Below are 15645 nucleotides of genomic sequence, written 5' to 3'. Positions count from 1 at the left end.
CGAAAAAGGTGACCTTTCATCAAAAGCCACGTCTGTGGCGGCGCAGCAAATTCTGATGTTATGCCATAAAAATGTAACTATTTATATCTCAGCTGTGCAAGATCCCATCTGCCCCCAAACCTAACATCCTGGACACCAGGTCCACTCTGAAGACATCCACACTCATAAATTTTGACAAAGTCATAGCGCCACCTGTTGCTAACAGTAAGTTTAAGGCATTATACTTTCAAGTGCTATGTCCCCAAATTTTGTGATATAATGCTTGGAAATGGTCAGCCGAGTCTTCACTGCTTGACAATGCCACACTGTGAAGGCTTTGATATTTCATGCAATGTTGTTGCCATAGCAAGCAAATATCACCGTGAAAGACAAAGCATTTTTGACAGGTTATGAATGCTCAACAGCTCGCCAAAATTATCACACACATCACAGTTAACCCAAGGAAGGACACCATATACATTTCAGCACTACTGTAGCGGTTCAATTCAAATATGCTGTTGCACCCTACAAAGGTCTGATGTTGAAACATAAACCTTGGTATTAAATTAAATATTTCAACCTTACACAACAGTTAAGGCAGAGAATACAATAGTTCAAAATCATCACAAATCATATATTTTTAAAAAGTCCAGTCCGGGTTTTCTGAAACCTCTTTCTACTGCAGTCCGACCCATTCAACATAAATAATCCACTCTGGGTTTTCCAACCAATCCAACAGAAAAACCAAACAAGGAAGTGGGTTACGGCTGTTCTTTCAAGTCCAACAAAAAGAAAAAGAAAACAAGTACTCCAAAGGAAATCACTGCCGTTCAGTTCAGGAATGGAGGATGAGCCATAAACAAGGGAAACTCCAAAGGAAAGCGCTGCCGTTCGGTTTGAGAATGGAGGATGAATCAAAACGAGAAAAAAAAAGGAAAGTAAACCAAACTCACAGGTCCGTGCCGTCTTACGGGTGCGGCGGAGCTGATCGTGCTACAACTGGAGTCCTTCAGGCAAGGTCCGACTTGCGCCGACGGTCGGTAGCGGGTAATCACAGACAACTTGTTCGGGATTGCGTGGGGAGACCAACACCATACACCATCTGCCACTGACTCTCTGCCATACTGTCTTGGAGGCTGGCTGATATGGGGAAGTCAAAGGGCCGGCTCTCTCGGCGCGCGAAAAAAAAAACAACCATTTTACTGGCCGGAATGCAGATGGGCGTGGAGGTCAGGTGAATGCACACTATCTGAATATATTCCATAGAATTCCTTTTACTTTGGCTATCGCCACACTACATGTGCTATAGCGCCCCCTGCAGTATTTTTAACAAACAACCCTGGCAGCACGTTTCACCTACGTCCACAAAATGTGGGAGGCATACAGAGCACATCAGGACAAGATCATGATCAAAGGTTATCAATAGGTTCCTTGAAAGCCAAAAGGTGGGGCCTTGGCGGCCTCCACAATTTTGATAGTTCGCCATGAAACATCAACTGCTGTGTAACTACCCTCTGTATGCTCCAATCTGCTTCAAATTTGACATGCTTAATCACAGCCCTGCCCTCATCACACCCATATGCCAAAATATATTCACAGCATGTGCTATAGCACCCCCCTGCAGCCTTTTCAAAAATAGCCCACTCAGCAAGTTTCACCTACGACTATGAAATTTAACATGCATATGTAGCACATCACTGCGAACAAAAAAGTCTCCTGGACTCATCCCCTAAACCCAACAGGAAGTCCTCTATTTTGAACTAAATATCAGATTTCTCGTGTTTTTGGTCATTTTGAGCAATTAATTTCTCAAAGGCACCAACTCCAAAACACCTGAAATTGGGACAATATATACAACATGCCCTCAGTTTGAATATTTGTGAAGATCGTACACAAAAGTCAAGGGTGTGGCCGTGGTGGCTGACTGAACGTTGATGCTTCACCATGAAGCAGAAAGTCTTTTGTAAATCCCCTGTACATGATGCAATTTGCCTAAAGCTTGTCATGTATGATCAGATTGCGATCCGGATGAATTCTATAGATCAATATACAGTCACACTGATAGCGCTACATGCTGGATGGACAGGAAGTGCTGCATAATTAGCCAGTACATGTTCCAATCTGCCTGAAATTCAACATATGTGCTCAGAATCCAGCCCTCGTCACATTCATAGGCCTAAATACACTCTCAGTCACGGCATCGCCTGATGGACATGCTTGGGGTCGCTGACCAGCAAGGATGCGAGGACCCGTTCAATGTTGCTTGCAGCTTTAATTCTTCATTGCTCTTCCTGTCAATACATAATACAAAAAAAACATGTTAGGCCATCTCTCGTCACAAAAACCTTTACATGCAACTCAGAAATTCTATAGTTGGACTTCTGTAATGGGTTTAGTAGTTTGTTAGAGCAGCTAGTCACAGCAGGTTTCAGTAAAAAAAAAATCATTCAAATTGGAAAAAATTATGCAGTTATTAGAGACATCTTTGAATGGGATATTAATCCACACTTGGTGCCCTATGAGTTTTTTCAGCATCAAGTTGTTGCATGTGTAAGAAGAAAAATTAGACACAATGAAGTTAATCTGTAAAAAACAGATGTACAAATATTTATGGTTGTTTGTGGAGGAACTACTTAATTTTAAATATCGTGGAAAAAGTTCAGTATTTTCCATCAGTTATTCAGGAAAAAAATAATTTTACAAATTTCAGACCCATTAAAAAGAAACAATTTCCATGAGGCATTAGCCATAATCATGAAAATAAATATCAAGCTCAACTTCACAACATGTGAACACAAGGTTTTATTCTAACAAAGTAAGCTAAATATTGACTATGTTACCCAAAACAGATATTTTAAAAACACACTAGACATCTCGTCCCCTGTCCTGACAATTAACTCTCAGAAAGTCACCACATTGGCTGCACAGTGGAATAGTGGTTAGCAATTTCTCATTGCAGCTAGAATATCCCTGGTTCGCGTCCTCAGGAAGTTTCTGCATGGAGGTTGCATGTTCTCCCTGTGGATGCGCGGGTTTCTCCGGGTATTCCAGCTTCCTCCCACAGTCCAAAAATATGCTGAGGTTAACTGATTATTCTAAATTGCCAATAGGTGTGAATGTGAGTGTTGTTTGTTTGTATACGTAGCCCTGCGACAGACTGGCGACCTGTCTAGGGTGTCCCATGTCTTCACCCCAAGTCAGCTGGGATAGGCTCCAGCCCCCTCCCGACCCTAATGAGGATTGAGCGGTGTATAGATAATGGATGGATAGAAGTCATCACATTGTTGTGAACATGAGAAGGGGAGAGGTTGAGACTGTTCAAACAGCAGGTTGATGGTTTGTTTAATGTCATGTTTGAGGAATGCTGGTTGACTCAAAAAGAGAAAAAGAAAAAAAAAGGAGAGCGAGAGGGGAAAGTAGACAGCTAAAGTGTGTCAATACCAGGTTAATAGTTTGTTCTCGGTGTTCCACAGTTGACTGTCTGATCTTTTAAATATTTCTTTTTATTATTATACAACACAACCACTGAAGAGTGTAGTCTTTCCATCCATCTATTTTCAGGTCAGGTCAGGTTGTGGAGGCAGCAGACGGAGTAGATCATTCCAGACGTCCCTACCTCTGGCAACACTTTTCAGTTCTTTCTGGGGGATCCCAAGGCGTTCCTAGACGAGATACATAATCACTCCAGTGAGTTCTAGGTGTACCCTGTGGTCTCCTCCCAGGTACTTGGAAAACCTCCAAAGGAAGTCTCTCCAGACACTTCCAAATCAGTTCTCAAGACCTCAACTGGTTCCTTGGAAGCAACTTCCCCTCAACCTGGAGGGAGTAATGCACTGGTTTCTGGCAGAAAACCATGGTCTTGGACCTAAAGGTGTTAACTCACATCCCAGCCGCTTCACATTTGCCAGTGCATGCTGAAAGTCACAGTCTCATGAAGCCAGTAGAACAGTACCACATTATCTGTAAAAAGAAGAGACGCAATCCTGAGGTCCCCAAACCAGACACCCTCTTCACCCCGGCTGCGCCTTGAGATTCTGTCCATGAACACCACAAACAGAATAGGAGACAAGTCCATTTAGCTTTTATTCCTAGTTCTTGCATAACTCGCAGTGTTTTTTTTTTTTTTTAACACCAACAGCCAGCAATTCACTCCCTATTGTTGTTCACTCAATTTCACTGTGGTAGAGGGGTGAAAGTCCCTGTTTTTCCATGCATCTGCATGTAATCTCTGAAATACTATATGCGGCTCAAAGGTTTGGTATATTTAAGAGGAAGGGTGTCACCTCTTCAGCTGACAGACATCTCCAGACTACAATCTTGCAGTTTGACTGAAGTCACACAGCTTGCGGTGAGAGTGACAGGTTAAGAAATAATTTATTTGGAGAGTTCAGTCACTGTACTGTCATTTTTGTAAGACATTTGAACTAGGGATCCAGTTTGCGCCACAATTTGTGAAAGCATTGTTGTCTATCGTCAGATAGGTTAGCAGTAGGTCGACAGACACAAAGCTCCACCAGCAAATTCCTCAGTTTCTCATAGCATATCAACTGAACAGCCAGACTTTCTGATGTTGCATCATAAAACAAATAGATGAGGACTCTGAAAATACAGCCGACAAGTGAATCACATTTTCTTGCATATACGTCACTTTTTAAAATATCTCCCTCCATGTATTCAAAAGGCAAGCAGAGAACAATAAACACGCTCCACTTAAAACATCCCCCGCCTTATATATAGTGCCTCTAAGTGCAAGAAATAATAATATATACTGGACGATACACCTACAAAATGATACATCTTCACTGCAATAAAAACAATCAGGCCAAGGTCATACACCAAGAAAGGCAGATCTACATTATGCACAGGTGGCGTTGGTGCAATATGCATGAAATCCTTCAGGTAGTTTCTGAGATATGCTACAGAAACAGAATCAAAAAATATTTGAAGTGCCTCACAATGACCTTGAAAATAAGGTCAAGGTCATGCACCCGAAAAAGCACATCTACATTACTAACAGGCTTAGTGTGTGCAATATGAAGGAAAACCTTCAACTGGTTTCTCAGATATGCTCCGGAAACAAAAAAATATTTGAAGTGCCTCACAATGACCTTGAAAATCAGGTCAAGGTCATACACCCAAAAAGGCACATCTACATTATGCACAGGTGGTGTGGGTGCAATATGCATGAAATACTTCAGGTAGTTTCTGACATATGCTCCAGAAACAGAATCAAAAAATATTTGAAGTGCCTCACAATGACCTTGAAAATCAGGTCACGGTCATGCACCCCAAAAGGCACATCTATACTATACAGAGATGGCCTGGGTGCAATATGACTGAAATCCCTCAACTAGTTTCTGAGATATGATCCGGAAACCAAAAAATATTTGAAGTGCCTCACTATGACCTTGAAAATCAGGTCAAGGTCATGCACCCCAAAAGGCACATCTATACTATATAGAGATGGCCTGGGTGCAATATGAATGAAATCCGTGCCTACGGCCGGCGGGGGATAAAAAATGTTTTTAGGCTTTAATAGGTATTACAACTGCCAATAAAATATCAGTCTGAGTTATTATTTTTATTTTATTTTTTTAAACAATTTAATAAAATATCCATCATGAGCTACAAGCTATTTGTCACCTGTGAGTCTACTGAGAGTGAGTATTTTAGTCTCCAAACCCCATCAGTTTAATTCAGAATTTAGCTGCAAGTCAGATGGTTGAGTGCCTTGTTGATGGAAAATGAGCTACTGCTGCAAAGGGTAATAGTTCTATCCCACTACAGTAGATGGGAAATTCATTATGCTTAATAAGAATATTCTTGAAGTATTTCTCTACAGGAAGTGAGGTGCTTCATCTTAAGTTGTTACAGAGTACAAGTAGAAACAAGTTTTATATTAATAATTACCGAATAAACCGTTAAAATTTTTCATACAATTGTCAATCTGGTTGAAAGCAGTCCGTTTTCTGGAACTTACTAAATGATTTGCAGTGTGATATTTTTGTCCACATCTGGTGCACTGACAAACAAGTAAAAATATTTGGTCATCAATGTTGTGCTTACCACAAGCACCATAACAGCAAGTGATTGGTTGTTTATGAAAATTCTCCTGTTTGTTTCTGGGAAATCAACACTAGCTGTGTGATCGCCAGTCTCTGCTGTTTCTGATACTGATAATAGAAATGTAATGTGATTTTTCTTAACCATAATTTCTACTAGTCTTAGCACACCATGCATTGTTGATTCAGAAAATAAGCTATACTGATGTTCTTTAAGGACAGGCAATCAGGCATTTTTGGAGAGAGGCCATAGTAGCATTTATTTCTTTATTGTATCAATTTCAGAAATTAGCCTACATATTCTTAGTATTGTACTGACTCTAGAGAATGTTTTCTCAATATGGTGTATACAGTTGTAAATCTGTTTATTTTTCTCAATTAATTCATTAGCAGTATATGGTCTATGAAAAGTCAGAGAATGGTGAAAAATATTGATCAGCATTTCCTGAAACCCCACCCCATTGACTAGAAACGTAAAAATATGTGCAGTGACCACATAGTGTCCAAAAGCCATGTGAGAAACAAGGAAAAGTTCAATAATAATGCTAGCAAGGCCACGTCCCTACAGACGTGCATTACTGCTTCTACATTCAAGTCATCGGACTCAAGAAAAGAGTTTGTTGAAGATTTTGTGGCTATGTGTGCTGAGGCTGACATCCCCTTGAAAAAGATGACAAAATTGCGTCTGTTTCTACTGAAGCACTGCAAACAGGGAGGAGCCCTACCTGAAAATGTTAGCAGTCTTCGCCAAATTCACCTGCCCCGAGTGTTTGAGCAACATATCTCCGTTGTTCTAAAAAAGATTCGTGGGGAGAAAGTACTCCGTTGTTGTGGATGAGACCACTGATGCAAGAGACTCCAGCGTCCTAAACATCGTCATTGTTAAGTTAATGTATATTATTGTATTTTTTAAATTTGCATGTTAAAAATAAAATGATCAAATCAAAATCAATTCAGTACAGCCACACAATATATGTTCTAAGTGTTACCATTATTAATTTAATCTACATCAGTCAAATGACACAGACATGTAGAACTATGTGTGCGAGCTAATGTTTTTTTCTTTTATTACAAGAGTTGAAAACCAATACTTTCTTGTGGACGTTGTCTTCATCTATCCATGAAGACAAACGTCTTCATGGATAGACAAAGACAACAAGAAAGCGAAGATGGGTGGCCTTCGTCATCAACAACTGTTTGCAGGCCAAAGTTCCTCCTGAAGCAGTGTGTACCAGGTGGAATAGCTGGTTTGAGGCTGTCAAGTATCTGTACAGACAGTTTTTCTTGGCAGAGGAGTCAACAGGCATGGCAGTCAGGAACATCTTCAGTCAGTTGGAAACAGAGGAGAAGGTGCAGACCATGACTCTGAAGCTAACATTCATCTCAGAAGCCTGCTCCAAACTGATGAGATCCCTGACCATCCTGAAAGGAACCCACAGACTCACAGCAGTATCTGCATGCAATGTCATGGAGGACCTTGGCTCCTGCCTAGTGAATGGAACCGCAAAAACATGTGGTGATGGGCCCAAGACAGACGAGCTACTGAAAAAATGGGGGTTAGGGAGAAGGACGACGTGCTGGACAATCTCCATGATGCCTTTCATTTGGCTTTCACAAAGTTCTCGAAGCACTGGGACACACATCCAGCCAGACATGTGTGCAGGCTGGCCAAAGTCTTTGATCTCAGACATGCTTCAGCAACAGAGAAGCAGATCGAAGCCTACTCAACAATGAAGTCCATGGCTAACCCATCAGCAGAGCTCAGAGAGCAGTGGATGGCCTATCAGCAATGTGTTTCCAGGGACCCCCTGCCAACTGATATGGAGCTTGTAAACTACTGGAGAGGCCTGAGTGCAAGATTCCCAAGAGTTGCAGAGATGGCTGTGCCTTTCATCTACTTACCAGTCAGCTAAGTTGGTTGTGAGTGGTGCTTCAGCAAATACAATCTTCTCACAGACAAGAGACAGACACTCACTGAACTCAACACAAAGAGGCTGGCAATCATGCATTTCAATGGTGATGTCTCTGATAGGTGGGAAACTTGAAGAGAGTAGCTCACAAGAACAAACTAGTCCTACAGCTTAAATAGCTTGTTTAAGTTACTTTAAAGAAGTTTCAAATGTTTGGTAGTTTTCTAACAAGTCAACAAATGTTTTTTTTTTAACTTCCTGCTTGTTTTTGATGCACTTTAATTTTGCCATATTGAGGAAATATATTGTCTGTCACCTCAATAAATGTAAATTAATTTCTATTTAATTTGTGTACATTTTAGTCATTTACATTAAGAACACACTGTTTTTGGTTGTAAAATAAGAGTAAAATACAATTACCAAAAATTAAAATGGAAAAAATGGAATTCCCAAAAATTAGAATAGAAAAAACAGAATTTGGGAAAAAATAAAATGGAATTTGGGAAAAAATAAAACAGATTTTATAGGGCCCTACATTTGCAAGCAAACAAAATCTATGCCAAAAGGAGATATCTTCTCTCACAGAAAAGTTTGCTTCTTACCTGCCTGCAATGTTGTGTTTGAAGTTCAGGCTTTTCTTCCATTCCATATTTACGTCACAAACAAATATAAAGCCTGTATAGCCTCTAGTTTGGCCCTCAAACAAAGAATGAGCAGCTGCCTCAGAGACTGCCATTAATTTCTCCGTAAGGTCCCTTCTACTAGATCTATGCCTCTATGCCAGTACTCACATGATACATAACCAGTGCTACCTCGCTTTCATTTGGTCTATCGGCGCAGCATGGCCTTTTCAAGTGGGCCCTTAAACACATACGAGCTAAAACGAAGCATTTCAGACAGAATGAGAAGAATAAAATTATTTTTAAATTTTGTTTTATTAAAGCACATCATATTTAGGAGACCCCAAAATTAAATTATAAACCTGGAAAGGTGCAGAAGATGGGCTCTTTAACATATACCACTATTACCAATACAATATTAGTATTGCCATTAGCATAAACTTTCTAGTTCAAGGTGTCAAGAGAATAATTACAACATACACCACACTGTAAACCTAGTAAACATAAAACTAGTACCACTATTTTAGTACTTGGTTGCATCTGAGGCTAGCTTACTAATGAAAATTTGGAAACTGACAAAAATTTAATGAAGAACATCTGGATGCACCACAGTTTTGGTTTCTACGATTGCCTCATTTGAAGAGGAGGTGTGTTCGGACTTCAAAGCAGTCTCTGAGGCATCTCTTTATCTTCATTTTATTTCTTTTACTCTATTCCTTCACCCTTTCTAACATCCCTCTGTCTGTCCTATATTTCCTTCTCTTATTTTCCTCATAATTCCTTCTTCTTTATCAGAGAACACTCAAAAGTAACACACTATATTGTCAAAAGTATTCGCTCACCCATCCAAATAATCAGAATCAGGTGTTACAAATACTTCCATGGCCACAGTTGTATAAAATCAACCACCGAGGCATTCAGACTGCTTTTACAAACATTTGTGAAAGAATGGGTAGCTCTCAGGAGCTCAGTGAATTCCAGCATGGAACTGTGATAGGATGCCACCTGTGCAACAAATCCAGTCGTGACATTTCCTTGCTCCTAAATATTCCACAGTCAACTGTCAGCTGTACTATGAGAAAGTGGAAGTGTGGGAACGACAGCAACTCAGCCACCAAGTGGTAGGCCACGTAAACTGACGGAGCGGGGTCAGCGGATGCTGAGGCACGTAGTGCCAAGAGGGGGCCAACTTTCTGCAGAGTCAATCGATACAGACCTTCAAACTTCATGTGGCCTTCAGATTAGTTCAAGAACAGTGCGTAGACAGCTTCATGAAATGGGTTTCCATGGCCAAGCAGCTGCATCCAAGCCATACATCACCAAGTGCAATGCAAAGCGTTGGGTGCAGTGGTGTAAGACACGCCGCCACTAGACTCTAGAGCAGTGGAGACACCTTCTCTGGAGTGACCAATCGCGCTTCTCCATCTGGCAATTAGGGATGTAACGATTACCGGTTAAAATGAGAAACCGTGGTAAAATGTCTGACGGTTAGTACTACCGTTTCAAATTTTAATTACCGTTAAACCGTGTTTGATTGCCACAATCCGGAAAATCTCAGGAATAGGCCTACTACTGTTGTGAGAAGTGCAGCAGCAGGCAGCCGATCGGATACATGCGCCCCGCGCGCATGCGCACTGCACAGTAAACAACTCGTAAATATGGCGGAGGACACTGGCAGTGGAGAGATTTTTTCCACCGTCCAAACGTACCAAGTCCGAAGTCTGGGCGTACTTCGGATTTTATAAAGACGCGCAAGGGAGACTGGTGGAAGAAAGCAGCCCGATCTGCCGAAAATGCCACAAGAAAATATCGGCAAAGGGTGGAAACACGTCCAACATGCTGGCTCATCTATGGGACCACCACCCGCAACTGTGCAGCGAGTTAAAGGTAAGTTAAATTGAAATGAATGCATGTGGGGCTTAGGGAACCGTGAAAACTGTGCGTGTTCGTCTCATTCCTGCTCCGGCACAATACTAGCTCCGTGGCTAAAGCTAAATGCACTGTTGTTGCCGACAGAAAGTCCAACATAGAATCAGAATGTTCAGAAGACAGAGTTACATGGTGTGTGTGTGTGTGTGTGTGTGTGTGTGTGTGTGTGTGTGTGTGTGTGTGTGTGTGTGTGTGTGGGTGGGTGGTTGGGGAGGGGGGTGCATGTGTGTGTGCGTGCGCGTGTGTGATGATGAATAATAATAATTATTTAATAATAACCATTATAAATTTGCTTTCCTCTTATTTACAGAGAGGGCGTGTAGTGGACAGAACCAGGACAAATCCTCCAACAGCTTCTACTTCTTTGGTCACAGTGGCACAAACAATAACCCAGGCATTTGAAAGGAAGGCTGCTTATGCACCAACATCGAAACATGCCAAAGACCTCACAGCAGCTATCTCATATTTTATTGCAAAAGACATGATGCCATCTCAAACCGTTGAGAGGCCTGGATTTTTGAAGCTGATGAAGGTTGCTGTGCCTCACTATAAAGTTCCTTCACAAAATGATTTTTACTTTGTTTTATATAGTAGTGTTATTGTATTATATTATATTTGTAGGACTAGATCTTTCCGAGCACTGAATGTGAAGATTCTTATAATTTGCACAATATAAAGAATGTAATTTTGTTAAAATTTTATTTATTTGTTAATGTTTATGAGGCAGTGGCACCTTACTTTTTTTGTTGTACTTTGTTATTCCTAATGTTGCTTTCAAGCAAACGGACTACCTCCTGGCTCTTTTAAGGTCCCCTCTTTAATTTTTTAAGCTTATTAATATGTTATTTAAGGTTTAAGTTCATATTTTGATTGGTTTTTCTAAAATAAAAATGTTGTTCATTGATTTAAGTGTGCCTATGAGTACTTTTTAAACATTTTGAACATATTTCACAATACCGTGATAATATCGATAACCATGATAATTTTGATCACAATTATCATGATGTCAAATTTTCATATCGTTACATGCCTACTGGCAATCTGATGGACCAGTCTGGGTTTGGCGGTTGCCAGGAGAACCATACTTGTCGGATAGCCAAGTGTAAAGTTTGGTGGAGCGGGGATTATGGTGTGGGGTTGTTTTTCAGGAGCTGGGCTTGGCTCCTTAGTTCCAGTGAAAGGAACTCAATGCTTCAGCATACCAAGACATTTTGGTCAATTCCATGTTCCCAAATTTGTGGGAACAGTTTGGAGCTGGCCCCTTCCTCTTCCAACATGACTGTGCACCAGTGCACAAAGCAAAGTCCATAAAGACATGGATGACAGAGTCTGGTGTGGATGAACTTGACTGGCCTGCACAGAGTCCTGACCTCAATCCAATAGAACACTTTTGGGATGAATTCAAGCAGAGACTGAGAGCCAGGCCTTCTCGTCCAACATCAGTGTGTGACCTCACAAATGTGCTTCTGGAAGAAGTGTCAAAAATTCCCATAAAACACTCCTAAAGAGTTGAAGCTGTTATAGCTGCAAAGGGTTCTCACCAGGATTTTTTTCAGCGTAACGGCAGGTCCTCCCGCACGTGCATGCGCACATGCGCAATAGACAGGAACGGGTCAATCAACAGGAAAGTACGGCTGAGGTGGGGAGACATAAATTAACCTAGATAGGCACCCAGTTGATAAAAACAAACGCACATGGTGTTATCTGTCAAAATAACAGTGTAGCGGCCCTAATCAGTGTTAACCCTTCCGTTTCAGCCCCTGACCATGGTCAGGAAGCCCGGGGTTAACCCCCTTCACTTCCTCAGCAGCCGTAGAGGTAAAGACACAGGAGCCCAGCCGTATTGAAGAACACTGCAGCCTTTATTGTCTATCAACAGTGGCTGAACCGCACAGTACCGCCAACCCAGCAACTACACACCTTCTCTCCTCCTCTACCGAACCGACTGCCGTCTCTCTTGCTCGCACTGCATTCAGGGTCGCTCGGACATCTCACTCTCCCCCTCTCTCACACACACACACTGCTCTCTCTCCCTCTCTCATGATTGAGCCACACACTCTCATAACAACAGCGTGATATTTGAAATGTGCTGGCGAGAACCCTGATCTGTCAAAATAACAGTGTAGCGGCCCTAATCACAGCGTAATCTTTTAAACTGACAGCGTAAACAGGCCGTTATGACAGCGTAATGGGCCGTTACGCTGAAATGCACTGGCGAGAACCCTGCCGACGTCATATTGAACCCTATGGATTAGGAATGGGATGTCACTTATGTTCATATGTGAGTCATGGGAGGTGAGCGAATACTTTTGGCAATATAATGTACAGTGGGTACGGAAAGTATTCAGACCCCTTGAAATTTTTCACTCTCTGTGTCATTGCAGCCATTTGCCAAAATCAAAAAAGTTCATTTTATTTCTCATTAATGTGCACTCGGCACCCCATCTTGACAGAAAAAAACAGAAATATAGAAATTTTTGCAAATTTATTAAAAAAGAAAAACTGAAATATCACATGGTCATAAGTATTCAGACCCTTTGCAGCGACATTCATTGTTAACTCACATGCTGTCCATTTCTTCTGATCCTCCTCAAGATGGTTCTGCTTCTTTATTGGAGTCCAGCTGTGTTTAATTAAACTGATTGGACTTGATTAGGAAAGGCACACACCTGTGTATATAAGACCTTACAGCTCACAGTGCATGTCAGAGCAAATGAGAATCATGAGGTCGAAGGAACTGCCCAAGGAGCTCAGAGACAGAATTGTGGCAAGGCACAGATCTGGCCAAGGTTACAAAAGAATTTCTGCAGCACTCAAGGTTCCTCAGAGCACAGTGGCCTCCATAATCCTCAAATGGAAGAAATTTGGGAAGACCACAACTCTTCCTAGACCTGGCCATCCAGACATACTGAGCAATTGTGGGGGAAGAGCCTTGGTGAGAGAGGTAAAGAAGAACCCAAAGATCATTGTGACTGAGCTCCAGAGATGCAGTTGGGAGATAGGAGAAAGTTCCACAAAGTCAATTATCACTGCAGCCCTCCACCAGTCGGGCCTTTATGGCAGAGTGGCCCGACGGAAACCTCTCCTCAGTGCAAGACACATGAAAGCCCGCATAGAATTTGCCAAAAAAAAAAACGTGAAGGACTCCCAGACGATGAGAAATAAGATTCTCTGGTCTGATGAGACCAAGATTGAACTTTTTGGTGTTAATTCTAAGCGGTATGTGTGGAGAAAACCAGGCACTGCTCATCACCTGCCCAATACAGTCCCTACAGTGAAACATGGTATTGGGAGCATCAGGTGGTAGGGGTGTTTTTCAGCTGCAGGGACAGGACGACTGGTTGCAATTGAAGGAAGGATGAATGCGGCCAAGTACAGAGATATCCTGGAGGAAAACCTCTTTCAGAGTGCTCAGGACCTCAGACTGGGCCGAAGGTTCACCTTTCAACAGGACAATGACCCTAAGCACACAGCTAAAATAACAAAGGAGTGGATTCAGAACAACTCTCTGACCGTTCTTGACTGGCCCAGCCAGAGCCCTGACTTAAACCCAATTGAGCATCTCTGGAGAGACCTCAAAATGGCTGTCCACCAACTTTCACCATCCAACCTGATAGAACTGGAGAGGATCTGCAAGGAAGAATGGCAGAGGATCCCCAAATCCAGGTGTGAAAAACTTGCGTCGTTGCGTCATTCCCAAGAAGACTCATGGCTGTACTGGCTGAAAAGGGTGCTTCTACTCAATACTGAGCACAGGGTCTGAATACTTATGACCATGTGATATTTCAGTTTTTCTTTTTTAATAAATTTGCAAAAATTTCTACATTCCTGTTTTTTTCTGTCAAGATGGGGTGCTGAGTGTACATTAATGAGAAATAAAATGAACTTTTTTGATTTTGGCAAATGGCTGCAATGACACAGAGTGAAAAATTTCAAGGGGTCTGAATACTTTCCGTACCCACTGTATATACACATGTGGGTGTGGCAGTATGTGTCTCTATGTGTGTATTTGGCCAGGTGTGCAGCACCATAGGTATGTGCGTCCATGTCAACATTCATCTAAGGCCATGTACTTTCCTGTCAGCCACTCCCATTCACCCACACACACACCTAACTCTCAGGAAATATATTTAGTATATCAGTGATGTGAGTAAGCACTGATGACATCCCATTATGGCCTCCAGTTACAGGGTGAATTTTAATGTCTGTGTGTGTTTCTCTGTGATGTATTTTTACACAGTTAGCACCAACTCATGAGTGGTAAGAGCCTGTAATTTGCTTTTCACCCACACACACAGGTAACTACATAAGACAGGGTTAATTATAAAATACAGTAATGCGATCTTAACTGCTGTTTACTATGACGTGTGTCTATGAAGCTTGTTGCTGAGAGCTAATTGGTATTCTACACACAGACAGTCTCAGTTTACCTCAAGCGCACAACGCCGGATGACCGTCCACAGAGTCGCGGAGACGCTCAAGAATGATGAAGACCTGAAAGATCTTCACCATGTGGACGGTCATCCGGCTGATGTTCAGCTGTTTGGCTATGTCAGACTTGTGGCCAGCATGAAGGAGAGCAGACATCTCAACTCTTTTGACTTCCATCTTGATACAACTTTACCGGAGAATAAATTTGTATTAATGACACCTGCGGTAGAACTTTCAGTTTGCATAATGGAATTTTTCACTTCGAGAAGTAAACGTCTCTAAAGATCATGAAACCGAGTGTAACAGAATAACAGAACTTTTGCAAAGCCCGGTAAGCCACATCACAGCCAAAAATGTAATTACTTGGTCCTTGTGTCATTTCTGACCTTTCATCCAAATCCAGTAGTCCCTTTTCAAGTAATGTAGCACAAGGACAAACAGATTCACAGACAAATGTATGCCAATCGTCACAACTCTGGCGCGTTCCTCGGCGGAGTAATAATAAAATAAATATTGTAGCATTGGATCGGGATGATTTTGTTCATTTGCATTTGCTGTATTTTGTTTATTATTTTTGGTATTTATTTATATTGTGCCTTGGATCTTATTTTGTTAATTCTTTGGTCAGATATTTCATTGTTTTGTGTTTGCTTTTATTGCCCTGCTCGGTGCTCCAGATGTTGGTTTTTCATTCTTATTGTTTTTGGTACAGCT

General features: G+C 41.6%; 1 protein-coding gene and 1 long non-coding RNA gene across 6 annotated transcripts in view; one reads left to right on the top strand and one right to left on the bottom strand.

Moving 5' to 3' along the window:
* The window catches only part of mtss1 (MTSS I-BAR domain containing 1), a 186196-nt gene that overhangs the window by 153013 nt on the left and 17538 nt on the right, over positions 1-15645 (bottom strand). The window lies entirely within an intron of this gene.
* LOC127533948 (uncharacterized) lies at positions 10013-11404 on the top strand. Its single transcript, XR_007941843.1, has 2 exons — positions 10013-10458; positions 10811-11404. It is a non-coding gene; the product is annotated as an uncharacterized LOC127533948 (long non-coding RNA).

This window comes from Acanthochromis polyacanthus, chromosome 5 (genome assembly GCF_021347895.1).
Source record: "Acanthochromis polyacanthus isolate Apoly-LR-REF ecotype Palm Island chromosome 5, KAUST_Apoly_ChrSc, whole genome shotgun sequence".
NCBI classification, from domain to species: domain Eukaryota; kingdom Metazoa; phylum Chordata; class Actinopteri; family Pomacentridae; genus Acanthochromis; species Acanthochromis polyacanthus.
The sequence above is the reverse complement of the archived record's forward strand: the minus strand, read 5'-3'. Positions and strand labels throughout refer to the sequence as shown.